Source organism: Crocodylus siamensis, chromosome 2 (assembly GCF_052110815.1).
Source record: "Crocodylus siamensis isolate JL-2025a chromosome 2, ASM5211081v1, whole genome shotgun sequence".
In the NCBI taxonomy this organism is placed as follows: domain Eukaryota; kingdom Metazoa; phylum Chordata; order Crocodylia; family Crocodylidae; genus Crocodylus; species Crocodylus siamensis.
The window spans coordinates 75,036,832-75,052,478 of NC_143396.1; positions in this window are offsets into that span (position 1 = coordinate 75,036,832).

Here is a 15,647-nt window from a genome sequence, read left to right on the forward strand (position 1 = left end):
AACTTTGGTGTATATCACTGAAGCATGTCATCTGGGAGTTTACTGTTCCCAGACACCATGTTTTCCCATGCACCTGGCATCACAGCATGTTGAGCTGGGGTGGAGCAGCCCCAACTGGCAGGGCTCCAGGGGGTTGGCCTGTTAGCTTAAGGCTTCTCCAAACTGGCTCAATATGCTGTGGAGGGGCTGGCTGGGGAACAAAACTCTAGTGTGAGGCTAGCCAGCAAGCAATCCCACAATGAAGCACCCTTGTACCCCAGCCAGTCCCATCAATGTCTATGTGTGGATTGCTGCACACTCAAGAAAGCTGCCACAAGATAGTATTTACTTGTATGTGGCCTAATAGGGCCACATGTGTACATGTTGAGACTTTACTGAGGAACTAATTAGGCAGCTCTTCAGCAAATGTCTCTTGTAGATGCTCCCAAAGTATAGAAACTGCATGACACAAAGTCACCTGTTGAAAACTTATACATTATGTTAAAATTTGTCATAGAACAGTCACTAGTGCCATGAAATGCATCAGCAGAGCTGGGTTAGAGGACTATATTTTTAAAAACATGTACTTGAATCATACAGGTAAACAAGGGTTAGCATTCTATGACACTTGCAATGGTGGTAAAAATCAGAATAGCTCCTTTGCTTAAATGTTGATTTACATCAGCTAAGGATCTGGCGTTCTGCTATTTCTAATTTAATTTGCAGTTGTACAGACAGGGGAAAAAGCTCTCTCTAGGATATATTCTTCTTTTATCTCTACATTATAAGATTTAAATCTAGCCTAGGTTTATAGTGACTGAATGCTGTTTTTATTCAATGACTGGTGGCCCTGGACAAAATTCCCGTGTACAGAATTCTATACCACCCATCCTATTAAAATTAGCTTTAATAAGCATAGATAGAAAAACCAACTACAGACCAGGTTTTCCTTGAGATGATCCTTTTAAGATAGAATTTATACAAATTAGTGTTTATCCTGCCAAATAAGATACATGAGACACAGAACACGGGAATGTCCAAATGATTTAAGCTCTCTGCTTTTGACTCATGCATATGCTGGCCCTCCAAGTAAATGGAAGAACTTCTGGAGATTTTTGTGGGGACAAACTTTCAGCACACATTTGTGTTTCTTTCTTCTCATAACAGGATTGAATAATTCTTAAAATGTAAATGTCAGAGACTGTCTTCACTTAGAGGGTTTAATGTTTAGAAGGCATAACTTAAACAATGAACCCTCTTTCCTCCTCCAACTAGGGTATCTTTAGTTACTTTCCATATTTTTTAATTTACTATATTAATTATAATGAGTTGTCTGTATGCACATGGATTGTGCAGGGAATAAAAATATTAGACATGCTAATAGTTATTTCACTGAGAAATAATATAAACAGTAATTACATCTTTTACCAGTGCACCAGTGGATAGAATTTCAGTTCCTTGCAAAATTAAAATATAGATTAAAATAACATTCAGATATGATATTCTGGATGGATAATGAAGCATCTGTCTCTGAGAAGCACTTATGGGTGAACATTTCCTGTTTACAAACCCTTCCTTCAGTACTGAACCTTAAAGATTTGTTTTTAGATGTTTATTAAATGAAATATTGTTGCACTATAGAAATATATTCCTAATAGAGCTGTCATCTAAGGGTGTGTGTCGATGAGCTCACACATGCCTCTTGCAGTGTCTTAAATCCCTTTGAGAGGCTGCAAGAGGCATGTGCAGGAATGAGAAAATGTTCCTCGCACCGCAAATTTACAGCATGGGGGCAAAATTAGAGCCCTGGATATCCAGGCATCAAAAAACCCTGCAGAGAAAAAAAGCAGGGTAACTGGAGGCTGGGCTTGCCACAGAGATGCTCTGGTTAGCCCTTACCCTGGTGCAGGGCAGGCAGTGTGTCAGCAGCAGGGAGCTAGACCCACGCTCCACTGCTGCTAAGTGAGGGGTCGGGGGGCTGGAGGAGGGGGGAGGGGACCATGGGGGGTCCCCCTGACCTTGTCCGCTCTCCCAGCCCCCCACTCCCTGCCCTGCCCCACTCAGCCCCATCCCCTGCCTGCCCCTGAGCCTCCCCAATCCCTGCCCTGCCTGGCCCCACTCTCTGCCGGCCCCCTGAACTCCCATGATCCCTTCCCCACCTGGCCCCATCTCCCACCTGCCCCCTGAATCCCCAATCCCTGCTCTGCCCATCCCCATCCTCCCTCTTCCCCTGAGCCCCATAATCCCTGCCCCCCAACCTAGCATCCCTAGGGGGAAAAAACCCCCAGCACATACTGGCAGTTCCAGCTGCTTTAGGGGTCACTGCCCCCCCAACACAAAATGCAGAACAGGGTGACAGCCCCAGTGGCTCCAGTCTGGGCCCTGCTGCCCCCTGCTGCTCTGTGCTGCCTGGGGGGGAGGCTCTGCCAGGAGGCCCCAGAGCCCCCACAGCCTCTGCTTGGTGAGTAGAGGCTTTTTTTTTTTAAGTACTGGAGGCTGTGGTTGGGGGGGCAGCCATTGGAGTCTGGGGGTGTAAGTGGGGGATGAGGCCAGATGGGGAAGCCATTGGGGGGCTGCAGGAGCTAGCAGGGGATAGGGCTAGGTGGGGCAGCAATCCAGGGGGCTGGGGGAGCAAGTGGGGGTGGGGCAAGTGGGTCCTGTGGGGGCTGTAGTCCCTGTGGGGGGCTGTAGCACCTGTGGGGGGGGCTGTGGCCCCTGTGGGGGGGGTTGTAGCCCTTGAGGGGGAGGGGGTTGTAGCCCCTTGTGGGACAGAAAACATATATTCATGTATTCATTAATTCAGGAAACATGTATTTAGAATTCACTTTATTATTATGATAGAGACACTAGTAGTTTTCCAGATCACTTTAACATTGAATAAAACATTGCCCAACTGATCGCTGTCTCTCTGTTTTTGTCTGTCTGTCTCTCTCTAGTGGTCTTTTGTTTTATTTGTGGAGGAACATGGATTTTGGATATTTTACAGACTGACTTTGGGATTTTTTATCAGGGATTTTTCAGTTTCAAATAGGGAACACCAGAATTCCTGCTACTGAGGTGAGTGGTAGGACCCTGCCTGCTCAGAGCTGGCACCTTGGACCCAGCTGGCTGTGGCTGATCTGCTGGTCAGTTGGGGCCAGGAGGACATGCTTTAATAATTCAAAGCAGGCCACCACACCCGGAACATCTTCCGGGCAATAATTTCCCAGATGGCTAGGCAGGGGGCACACATGGCAGTAGTGCTGCACAAAGGCCAACTCTACAGCCATAGCCCACAGGCAGCTGGCCCAGATGGGAAAATGCCCCATCCATGTCTGGCAGATGCGCAGCAGGTCACAGTCAGGCAGTAGCCCCCACTGCCAGATTGCTGCAGTGGGTAAAGCTTGCAGGGAACTCTCAGGGCTACTTCAGCAGTCTAGCTCACCCAAGCAGTACTGTCCACAGGTACCAATTGGTTGGGCCCCAGAAGGTCCTGAGAGCAAGTAGTCCTGAGCTACTTGACAGGACAGCTTTTTGTACTGTTGGGGCCAGGACAGGTACTGGCCTCAGGCTCTAGCTCCCCCTGTCTTCAGATCCTGGAGGAGCCAGGCAGGGTTATTTTGCCTCAAGTGGCACAGTTTGCTCTGTACTGAAATGCATGTCTGAGCAAAAAGCCCTAGCTCAAATTTGCACCACTTCTATTTGAGCTGCTGCAAGCAGACATGCTTGTATGTGTGGACGTGCCCTAAGAAAGACGACATCGCTGTCACTATAGCTCTGATGCATGCTGTCTATGTACTGTGAGGTTTTAAAATTATACCAATTTAGGAAATAGGGGAAAAATTCATAGAGAAAGGAGAGGTATGTTAAAATATGAATATATACAGAAGATTTTATAATATTGCTTCCTTAATACATCATGAAGCACATAATTAAGTATAGTAACAATAACACAGTTCTATTCAGTTAACTTTTTGGTTCAGAGAAGTATTAAACAACTGATTGGAACCAGTGAATCTTGTCCCAGTATTGGCTTGCACTTGATGTGCAGTGAATAGGAGGAATGTATTTATGAATGCTTCTCAAGATTATTATAGTGGGCTAAATTATTACAAGATTATTACAATGGGGTAAAAAAGACACAGCAAAATATTTTATAGTAAAATGTTCAAGCTGCCCACATACCACTATGCAGAGTACAGTGACAACTCTTAAAGATCAGTTATGAAATGACACGCTTGACATAAAAATCAATTTTAGTCACTTTAGCAGAGATTGTGGAGGAATTCTCTTCTGAAGCTGAAATCTTATAGTTCGAGTGCCATGAGATTGATATTGATGCTGATTCTGTCACACCATCCTGCTTCTCTGCCAATGAATATGTTGCTAATGTAGGAGGCTTACAGGCTTACCTTTCAGAGCTTGGGTTGAAGCCCAAGGTTGAGATCCTGCTGTTTTGATTGGTGCAGCCCATCCACCAATCAGGAGGCAGCAAGAGAAATAACATCATGCCCCTTTCCTGTGGGGAGGTGGAGAAGAGCTCCCTTGGACCTGATTGAAGACTGCAAACTGTAAGGTCTGGAAGATTTCAGGGGCTGAGCCTTGGAGTGCATAAAAGGAGCTGCATTCCCGACACAAGAGGCAGATGTGTTGGGGACTGAGACATTTTGCACCATTGCAAACATGGCAAATTGCACCTTCATTTACACTAACTCTGAATTAGCCTTTAGCTCCAAGGTACCAACTACTGATCTGAGATTTCCTCCCTTTATTCCATTCTGTCTCATACCCAGTATTTCACAAGTAATGTCTTATGAGGCAGCTCATAAAACACTATTGATTATGATAAGCCTCTACCTATGATGAACAATATCTCTCCTCATTTGGGTCAAAATATAATTCTACTTATCCTATTGACTTTTATTATTTTACCTTACTACTCAGGAATGATGCATACACACCCCCTCAAGAAAAGAGAACCTCACTTAAACTCCACACTGAACTTAGACTAAATTCCCAACTAGGGAATGTCAGCACTATAGGATTGAACCATATGGTACTGCTGACTGAGCTTCCCATATCACTGGGCAATGTATCCTTGTTTTCCTCCTGACATTCCCTTTTGACCCTTAACATGCTGCATAATTCATCCTTATAAGTAAGAATGATATACTGTCAAAACAGATCTTGGAGCAAAGTGCATTTAAATTAAAAATACTTTTTTAGGGTTGGGTATTTGACTGGTCAGATAAAGTTTGGTCAAATGACCATTCAAATATTCCTCAAAAATTTTAAAAAATTGCCAAAAGTCCAAATACTACACAGAAAAAGCACAATTTTTTTTCATTAAGAAATGTGTCTAAAACTGTTTCTGTCAAGAAAACTACAAAAAAGTAGGGGGTGGGAGTTGTGGTAAAATTGCTTTAAACTTTGACTGGTCAAAAATATATAGTCAGTTGACAGGTCAATTGACAATACTGGCCAAATAATTGGTTGCCCTATCAAAATTATATGTTTTCAAAACAGAACAGCAGCTTTGAACCCGGTTCAGTCCTTTCCACAACAGTCTCGTGGCAGTTTTGTGCAGAATTTTAAATACTACAAAATAGAAAGGAAACTGTATGAATGTCTATAAATTCCACTGAGCTGAGACCACAACCAATGTTGTACACTCACATGTAGCAGAGCAATGTTACTATAATGATTAGAGTCTAATTTATTCAGATATGGGTTTCACACATGCCAAAAAGCCAGACTTTGGGCCAACTTGGAAAAGTGGTGGTATTTTCCCAACCACTCTTACAAGATTTATCCATTTGTGATATAATCCCTTTCAAAAATAAGATCCCACTTACAGTAAACAAGAAAGGATCACAATTACCATGAAGAGTGTTGTCTAGATTTGGGATAGGTGCAGATAGTAGATACTACATTGTACTGTATAAAATAGGAATATGATGTAAGTGAAAATGCATGCATGTATTACACCTATTTTCCTCATCTTTCATTTATTGCTCACTGGATTATTTTAGATTGTAATTTTAGATTGTAAACTCTGAGGTGATAATTAACTTTTTACATACTTAAATTGTATAGCTCTACAAAATTGGATTGCAATGGGTTGTCACTTTTCACAGCATAGTTTTAGTCTCCCTGGGGCCAACTTGCCCCCACAGGAAACAACAAACCATAAAACAAACAAATACATAACCAATAAATGATTAAATCAAACCCTGTGATCCTTCCCAAACCCTGAGAGAGTATCCTGTTTTGGGTCTGCTGCCTCTAACCTTCCCTTCCCGGGGAGCTTTTAACTTCCTCTGGACCAGTTTAGTTATCTTCATCAGGTGGCCTAGTCCTTCTAGACAGGACAGCAATCACTTTCCTACTGTATGAAACTCAGCTGCAACCCCTGAAACATACAGTCTGCATTGAGGATAATTTTTTTTTACATGCTTTATTCACCAAGTCACTATTGCAGGATTGGAGTTACTGTTTTATCACTGGAATTATTTCAACTTTGGTTCATGCTTTTACACCCCAAACCATAAGGGTTAATGAGAATCCTTAAAAAAGTGAGAACTTGGATGCTAAACCCACAGAGACGGGCCTTAGAGAAAAATATGAGCCCAGTGAATCACGACAACATAAGCCATTCCAATAGCTAGCCTACTAGGGTTAGGAATGGCATTAAATATATGCCATGGGAGTGTCTGTGTAGGGTGTGAGGCTCATCTGGGGCAGTGGTGATGAGCAGCACCCATCTGTTGTCTCTGTTCCCTGCATTCCTATGCTCCCCTGGCTCCCTTTGGCTCCTGGATCAGCTGGGTACAGTAGCGATGGTAGATGGGACCTGCACCTGCTTGCTAGGTATCTCCTGCTGGTTTTGAGGCTCCAGCCATGCTTTACCCTCATTCCCCACAGGCTTTGAATTCAGTTGCTGCTGTCCCAACTTTGAAGGGGATCCAGGGGTATAGGGGAAGTAGAACTACTGGCATGTCTTCCAGAAAGCTTACTGCACTACATATTGGAAGGGGGTGACAACCTCGTTGCACCCCCTTCTGCCCCCCCAATCTGCCCTGCTGGGTCTTCCTTACCACAGAATAATGGCTTCAACAGTGTACTCTATCAGGTGGTAATTGGAAACTAAACAACCATAATCCATTTGGGGATTAAGATCCTCAGATTAGTTTCCACTTAACCACAGTATAGGCATTGGCATATGAAAGTTACTGTGGATCACCTAATGTGCAGAGTGTCCCAACCTTCTTTGATACAGCCTGTGTGTCTGCTCATTCCTTCATATTTTCATTTTGGTTTTGCTCTGTAAAGCACAGAGAATATTTCTGGCACTGCATAAATAAAATAGTATAGCTACATGTTTGGTAAAACGCACTAGGATTGTTTTCAGAAGGTGCAGCTGGCTATTAGGAGATAATGGGAACTAAGCTTCAACCATAATATCACAGCAGTCTAGTGTCCATACATTCTAGTGTTGTTCTACCACTGGTGGGAATTCTAGCTGGTAAATAGGTTTATGAGCTTGGTGGTAGTAGTTCTTACCTAGGGAGGGAATGGTTCTGAATTTGTGTCATTTTCAGGGTATACTCTGAACTTGGGCATGGCAAAAGGACAAGGTTTCAGAACCAAGAGAGGCAGGGTGGTTGTGAACTGTGGAGAATTTAAGTAAAAGCAGAGGGATTTTTGCAAGGCAATGGGCATGGATTTGGGCAATGGGCATGGATTTTTTAAGCGTATTTCTGCAAGGGTAGGAAATAGCTGATGGATTATAGGAATCTTGAAGTGGAAAGGGTCTGAGTAGGCAGAGATAAGTACAAGAATCATTTTGTGCATGATCTGTCCGTTTGTGAATTATAGTGTCAGTGAATTCAGGGTGGGGGAAGAAGACAGTAAAAGTGGATTGAAAGACTAGAAGCAAAGGGAGCATAGGAGGTGTTTCCTGTTATGTACATTACTTTGAGATATTCCTGTTCTTTATTATGAAAGACAGAATATAAATTTTCCCTTTACCTTCTCATATCTTCATCAACTTTGCCTACATTTTGGCAAAATGTTTCCCTTCAGTTCCTCAATCTCATAACCAGCACAGCATTTTAGTTTTCAGTTGGAAATAAAATCAATCTGGCTGGGGCCAATACTGCCTCACTATTTATTTTAGGCATGAACTGTCACTGGTTTGATTAGTAGGCACGTTAGTGCTGATTTTCAGACAAGAACTATTTTCCCTACAGGTTTCTTCCCCAATATTTTATGGCATCTTCACCCCCTTCCTAAAAAGTAAATAAAAGTGATTGCTTCAGGACAGCTCAATAATGCAACAGCAAGCACTAAAATAATGTGTATATTGTGGCCTTTGTACCAGGGCTGCTCTGGCCTGCCATATGCCAGTTTTTTATGGAGTATTGCTTTCTTGCAGAATACATTTTAAAGAGAGTTCACAATTCAGCACTATATTTTCTCCCTTCTTAACTCATTGCTCTCATGATAATGCTCTCTTTTATTTTCTGTTCATGTTCTGTCAGTGGTGCAAAATGTTGATGAGACTATTTATACTCATGCCGACTCACATTGAACTGCAGTTCTTTGAAAACTGACCAAATGTTTCATTATGGGACTCCAAGTTTATTGTCCCAGACACAAGGCATGTGGTTTAATTAGGCCATAACTTTATTAACTTAACTCTTCTGGGAACTCTCTGGCAGTAATTCAGAGTACAGGCCATGCTTTCTTCCTTTAGCATTCCACCCAGCAGAGAGCTGCCATCAGTTTTCTACAACTCAACAGTTCACTGCTGGGACCCTTTGTCCTCTGTTCCTGAATGGAAAGAGTCAGAAGAAAAAGCCTTATGTCCTGCTGTACTAGAAATTAAGAGCCACAATCTAATTTTCCAGCATTCTTTAGGGAATGCCTTCCCCTAGCTCTACTTCCAGTGCTGGTTTATCTGGAATTATTCAGACTGTCCCAGGGGGCAGTAGCTACATGGAATACCTGCCTGCCTGTAACCATCTAAACCTAAACGCTCTCTTTTCTTAACTAGGGTACTGACTCATATAGTAAAATGCTCAGGCTATAGAGCCAGTAAAGGACTTGGTGTCCCAGAGAAGAATTCTAAGTCCAGAGGTATGCACTTAGATTCCCTGTACAAAACACATAGGCAAAGTAGGAAGCTGGAATGGACATAAAGGAAAAAAAAGCAAAGGAAAAGAAGAGCACATGCTGAGTGGAAGCTATCTAGAACTAGCCAATAGGAGATGCTGTACACAGGAATTTATCTGAAGTTCTGTCCCCCTGTACTGCTTAGGCAACTGAAACAAGGCCATCCATCCCATTTCTAAAGGTAGATACCAACAACTGGTCTATGAGCATGACTTACTCTTCTATTAAAAAAACATGGAAGAGGAAGTGGTACCAGTGCCCACCTTCAATAGAGTAGCCCAATGATTACAGGACTTGCCTAGGAATTGGCAGACTTGAGATCGGTTACCTCTTTCAGCCTCCAGGATTTCAAATCCACATTGCAGGCTAGACTGTGTGGAGGCACTCCCCTCAAGTCTAGCTGAAGAAATTGCCCCACCACAGAACTAAGAATGTAAGAATTATATGGCCTGTTACTGGGATTATAACTGCGTTGGTAGCTTGCCTACTGATAAAAAGGCAGGTAAGTCCTCCATCTATCCTTTTTACTGTTTACAACTAAATCATAAGATAGGCACTTGTCCTAGTGCCTAATAGTATGCCAATACAGTAGACCACAAATTCTGGATGTGTGCTGGGGAAGATGGACATAAGAGAACAGGGTCTTTCCAGCTATAGATTCAGAGATTCAGAGTTTCTAGGGTCAGAAGGGACCTCAGTGGGTCATCTAGTCCAACCTGCTGCCCCTGGCAGGCAAGAAAAGGAACAGCAAACGTGGGGTCATGTGAGCCCAGCCAGGTGCCTGTCCAGTCTTCTCTTGAACACCCCCAAGGATGGGGCAAGCACCACCTCCCTTGGAAGCCCGGTCCAGATCCTGGCAACCCTGACCAGGAAGAACTTTTTTCTAAAGTCCAGTCTAAACCTTATCTCGAGTAGCTTATGGCCATTGTTCCTTGTTGTTCCAGGGGGTACCCTGGTAAACAGATCATCGCCTACTTCATGTTACTCTCCCCTTATGAATTTGTATGCTGACACAAGGTCCCCTCTCAACCTTCTCTTGGAGAGGCTGAAGAGATTAAGGTCCCTTAGCCTTTCCTCATAGGGCCTTCCCTGCAGGCCTCTAATCAGATGAGTGGCTCTTCTTTGGACCCTCTTCAGGTTGTCTGCATCCTGCTTGAACTGCAGCATCCAGAACTGGACACAGTACTCCAGGTACAGCCTGACCAGTGCCGCATAGAGAGGGAGAATCACCTCCCTGGACCTATTTGTGAAGCACCTACAGATGCACGACAAGGTGCGATTGGCTCTGCCAGCTACTTCATCACATTGACGACTCATGTGCATTCTGGAGTCAACAGTGACTCCAAGATCTCTTTCTGCCTCAGTGGTTCTGAGACGGTTGCTCCCCAGCCTATAGGTATGATGGCAGTTCTTTTTCCCTAGCTGCAGCACCTTGCACTTGTCCTTGTTGAATTGCATCCTGTCGCTTTCTGCCCGCTTCCCCAACCTGTCTGTGTCAGCCTGGATCTGGTTCCTTCCTCCTTTCCAGGGTGTTAGCTTCACCCCATATTTTTGTGTCCTCATGAATTTGTACAGGGTGCTTCCCACCCCCTCATCTAGATCACTGATGAAGATGTTGAACAGCATCGGCCCCAGAACTGAGCACTGGGGGACTCCACTGCACACATCTTTCCAGGTTGCACAATACATGTAGGCAAAGTAGGAAGCTGGAATAGGCAGAAAGGAAAAAAAGCAAAGGAAAAGAAGAGCACATCAGATCTTCATATCTTTTCTGTATTCTCTCCCCATTTTCTCCTAGTCAAGCCCATGCAAATATACATTTAACTCAAACATACGTCAGAATATGGATGACTTAAATTCTTTTTGTCCACCTGGCATTCTTGGGAACCAGCCTAATTCAATCCTTCAGTGATTCTGGAAGGTGTGAATTAGTCAAAAGTTATAGCCTTGTGAAAAAAAGGAAGAATTCCTTATTTCTATCCTTCTCTGCTTTTCTTTCCTTACCTCATGGTCACACTAACAAAGCTAGTTCATTTATATATATCTCTAAAGTTTCTATTAGTTCTATTATGTATCTGTGGGAGGGTTGTCCTGGAGAGATCATGCAGGGAAGAGCAGGGGAACCATCTTTATTATCCAAAACCTAAGGGCCTTGTTACACATTGCACACTGAGCTGCTCAATTGTTGATTGCGGTTAGTGCTAACTTGAGTTTGGAGCAGTTACACCTTAATGCTAAAAACCTTCTCTGACTATTCCCCACCTGCACAGTTGTAACTTGCCACTAGAGGGCTGGCGAGCAAGGGTCTGACTAGGAGCTATAGCTGTGAGTTGTCATTACAGGGCTGGTGAACCACGACAGACTTCTCTCCCTGCTTTAGGTCGGGGTGTGTGAGAGATGGGCTGAGGAGGTGGGAATATAAAGCTGGGAGGCAAAGAATCAATGGGATGGGGTTGAGTAATGAATTGGGAGGTAGAAAGGAAATGGAGTTATGGGAGGGGTGGCGAAATGAAAGAAGTCAGCCACTGAAGAAAAAAGAAAAAAGTAAAAATAAATAAAGATGAAGGAAATTAAAGAAAGCCTTATGTTTTAATAAACTGGGATTTGGGATTAGGGGGTGGGGGGTGCTGGTCAAGCTTGCTGGGGTGGGTGGAAGGTGGAAGCAGTGAGGGAAGGTGCCCTGGGAAGGAAGCTCTCGCTCACGGGTACCTAATCTGGCCCCGTACCTTGTTCCCTCCAGCATCCTAGACCCTACTCCTGGACCTATCCATGTCTTGCAAACTGGCTAGCTGGCATGTGCTCTACAGGCTGTTTGCATGGGGTTGCAAAGTTGAACCACCCCAAAGATGGGAGGGGGAGTTGGCTTGGTGCCAGAACTGAGTTCAAGGGGGATGGAAATTTTGTCCATACAGAACAGGAGAGTGGAGTAGGGGAATCTGTATCCTGGGATACTGGAGAACTGCAATTGGACTACTCATCTGTGGATAGTGACCACATATTAATGGAACATAGCTGGGTAACACAGTACAGAAATAAACCTGTCATGGGGTGGTCTAAACTTAAGCCACCTAAAGTATACTAAAATTAGTTTCAGGTGTTTTTCTTTTATATGGCCATGCAGCTTAGATCATTTCCAGGTTGCATCCTTATCCAATACCTTATCCAATGACTCAGCAACTGTAGCTTTGTCTTTTAGGAAAGGATGGTAGAAATTCAGGAAATCCAGGACATCTTGCAGTTCCTGCTTATTCTTAGGTGTTGGATCCTTATGGATAGCTTCTACCTTTGCATTTGTTGGAAGAATTCCAGTGACATCGACTTGAAATCCCAGGAACTTCACACTGGTCACTACAGAAGCATATTTATTTTTCTTGAGTTCCAGGCGAGATGGAGATGTGATGCAGCACTTCTCGCAGTCGGACAACTAATTCTGGCATGGATCCTGCTCTGATAAGAACGTATGGCAGGACTCCCTTAAGACCTTCAAATTAAGTCATTCATAATATTTTAGAAAACATTTGGTGTTACACTTTGTTTACTCCAAATTGTGGGTGCTTGGATCGAAATGATCCCTTATTGGTGATAATAATTTGCATAGCAGCTGTTTGATTATCCATACAGAGTTGTTGATATATTTGGGCCAAGTCTAATCCAGCAAGAGTGGCAAGGAGCTGATTTACTGCTGGAATCTGGTATGGATGTCTCTGTAGTGCTTCATTAATGGTACACATGTAGTCAGCACATAGCTGAATATCACCATTTTGCTTCACGATAGGTACAATGGGAGTAGCTCATGTTGGATTTAAATTTGTTTCTAGGACACCTTGTTCCACAAGTCAATCAATTTCTGTATAATTTTTTGTACAAAGAGTGAAGGCAACATGATGAGGATTCAGTTGAACTGGATTGTGTCATGTGTATTGGATTCAGTGTAAATCATGTAGGCTGACCCTTATAGACACCAAGCTGTTCATCAAAGACCTCATCGAAATCCCTTAGGACATTTTGTAAGGTATCTGTCATAGGCAGTGCACTCCTGTGAATTGTACATCTCTTTTGAGATTAAAGTAAACTCAAATCCTGAGTCTACCTCTATAGTACATGGAGAAACTTTCATAATCACTGTTGTTTAGGTATTTTTCTTCTGTGGGGTCGGTGTTTCCACATTACTAACAAATGCAGTAGTATAGGCATCAGGGGAAAACTCACATGCTAGAATTTCATTTGAGTCAACATCAGTATTAGTGATAACTGGAGGCACATTGCCTTTGGTTGTCTTCTTCTCAGATATCTTGCACTTTTGATGACATGCATTCAGTGTGACCCTTGTGCTTGCAACAGCAGCAGTTGGCATCACAAAAACAGCATATATTGCAGCTGTGATTTCCCCCACAACTATAGCAGATTTTTTGTGGGGAATAAATTGTATTCTTGTGCATGGATGGTAGTTTCCTTGGAGATTTTACCCTTGAATGCACTTGGTATATCTTAGCTGACATCAGTTTTGCTAACAATGCTTGGGTTTCCCTTGAATGGACTGAAGCAATTTCAAGGGCTTCTTCTTGAGCCATGGCAAATGTTAAGTTATGCAAGAAGTCTGCATTGTAGGGCTTTATCTCAAACTCTACACACACGATGAAAAGACTCCAGATTGGTGTTGAAATTACAGATCTGAGACAATCGCTGTAAGTCTGCTATGTATGTAGCAATTCCTTCCTCTGGCAGCTGATTTTGTTGCTTGAAATTGAACTGGAAAATGGTTTTGTATGCGGTTGATACAAAGCAATTGGAGGATCTCGTGGTATGACTTATTATGGGGTTTGGCTGGGAATACAAGTGAGCAAATAAGCTAAAAAGTTTTTGAGCCAATGACACTCAGTAGCATTGCCCATTTCTGGTTATTGCCAATAATCTTATTAGTTTCCAGAAAAAGTCTATCACAAATCCAGTTAGCATAAGAGTACCAGGGGGATGGACTGGGCACATCAAACTCTTCAGCATGGCCCAAAGTAGCCATGTTAGAGAGCAACTGCACCGGCTGGCATGCAGGAGAAAAAAAAGCCCACTTTCAGCACAGATCACTACAAGGATTTTTTCCTTTGTTCTTTGGACTGAAAGCACTAGAAGGATCCTATTCACTGGGATCTGATGCTCATTGCCAATACTGTGTATCTGGGGGATTCTTGTCCCAGAGAGATCATGCAGGGAAAACAGGGGAATCATCTTTATTATACTACAACTAACATCTCCTAACACTAAGCAAAACAATAAATGGCACACAAGATAATGCAGTTCGGGCAGTGACTTCTGCTGATGGAATACAGAACATATATATGGACACTCAAGACACAACAAGTTTTTTTAAAGAAAGCGTAACATAACAATATAATTGTGATATGACAATATATATAAACAACACAAAGTTATAGAGGTCACTAACTAGTACCAATATAACTCAGACTTCATGCTCATATATATGCACAATTTTGCTTGTTTACAAATAGTCTAATTGTAAATTCATCTTAGGGTTAGGGCTTTCTAGCAAGCTGTTTACTCATCATGCTTACTTAACCAAAATTGTGGATTTTACCATTTATAGAGCTGGATAAGTCAAATGCTTCAAGCACTACTGAATATGCTATTTGTCACACTTGGAAAGTTAATGCGGTGATTAAGTAATGTGAATCAAAATATGTTTTAATACTTCTGGCCTCTCTAAGCTCTTGCACCCCTGCCTAGACCCTTAAAAATAGCCATGGTGGACAACAGGCCATGAGGGGATACAAGCAGGGGGGCCTTTGAGTCTGTATGACTGGTAAAGGTAGTTAGGAGAACAAATTCTGGATTCTTATCCCTGCTTCCAGGATTATTTTTGCTTTTTATCTAAAGATGGATGAATGCAAAAATGTATAAATGGCTATTCCAGGAGGTAGCAGAATAACCAGTTGCCTCATGGCTACATCATAGGGGTAGGATATGTAGGTTGGAACCCAGGTCTTCTGTTTTCTGGGTAACTATTTTAACACTACTATGTGATTATGTAAGATGTAGGAGGGGGCATCCTTTCTATCCCCTCCTTTCAAAGAGACACACGAGAAGGCAAGATTGTGACTGGGGCTATGCAAAATGAAGCAATCACAGTTGATCCCATCTCCTGTGGTGGTTTTGGATGCACCGGGTGTTTTACTATGCTAACTGCCCTTCCTTAGGTGATTGTCTCTTCCTTAGTGTTACGCCCTTACCTGATCAATTCATATATCTCAAAGCAGACAAAGAATATCTGTTTGGTGTTTGACTTATCTCCTGTCCAGGATATGTTGGGTTCTGTCCAGGATATGTTGGGTTCAGTGTTAAAACAGCTCCTTAAACAGTGCCTTGTAATCAATGTCCCAAGGTGTCTGATTCAATCAAGCCCCATCTCAGCTGATTAAATCATAACCTCCAGGCTGATGAAGAGCAGTCATTGCAACATGGTAACCTATGCCCAGCTGATGCCTGGTGAAGGCTGTAAA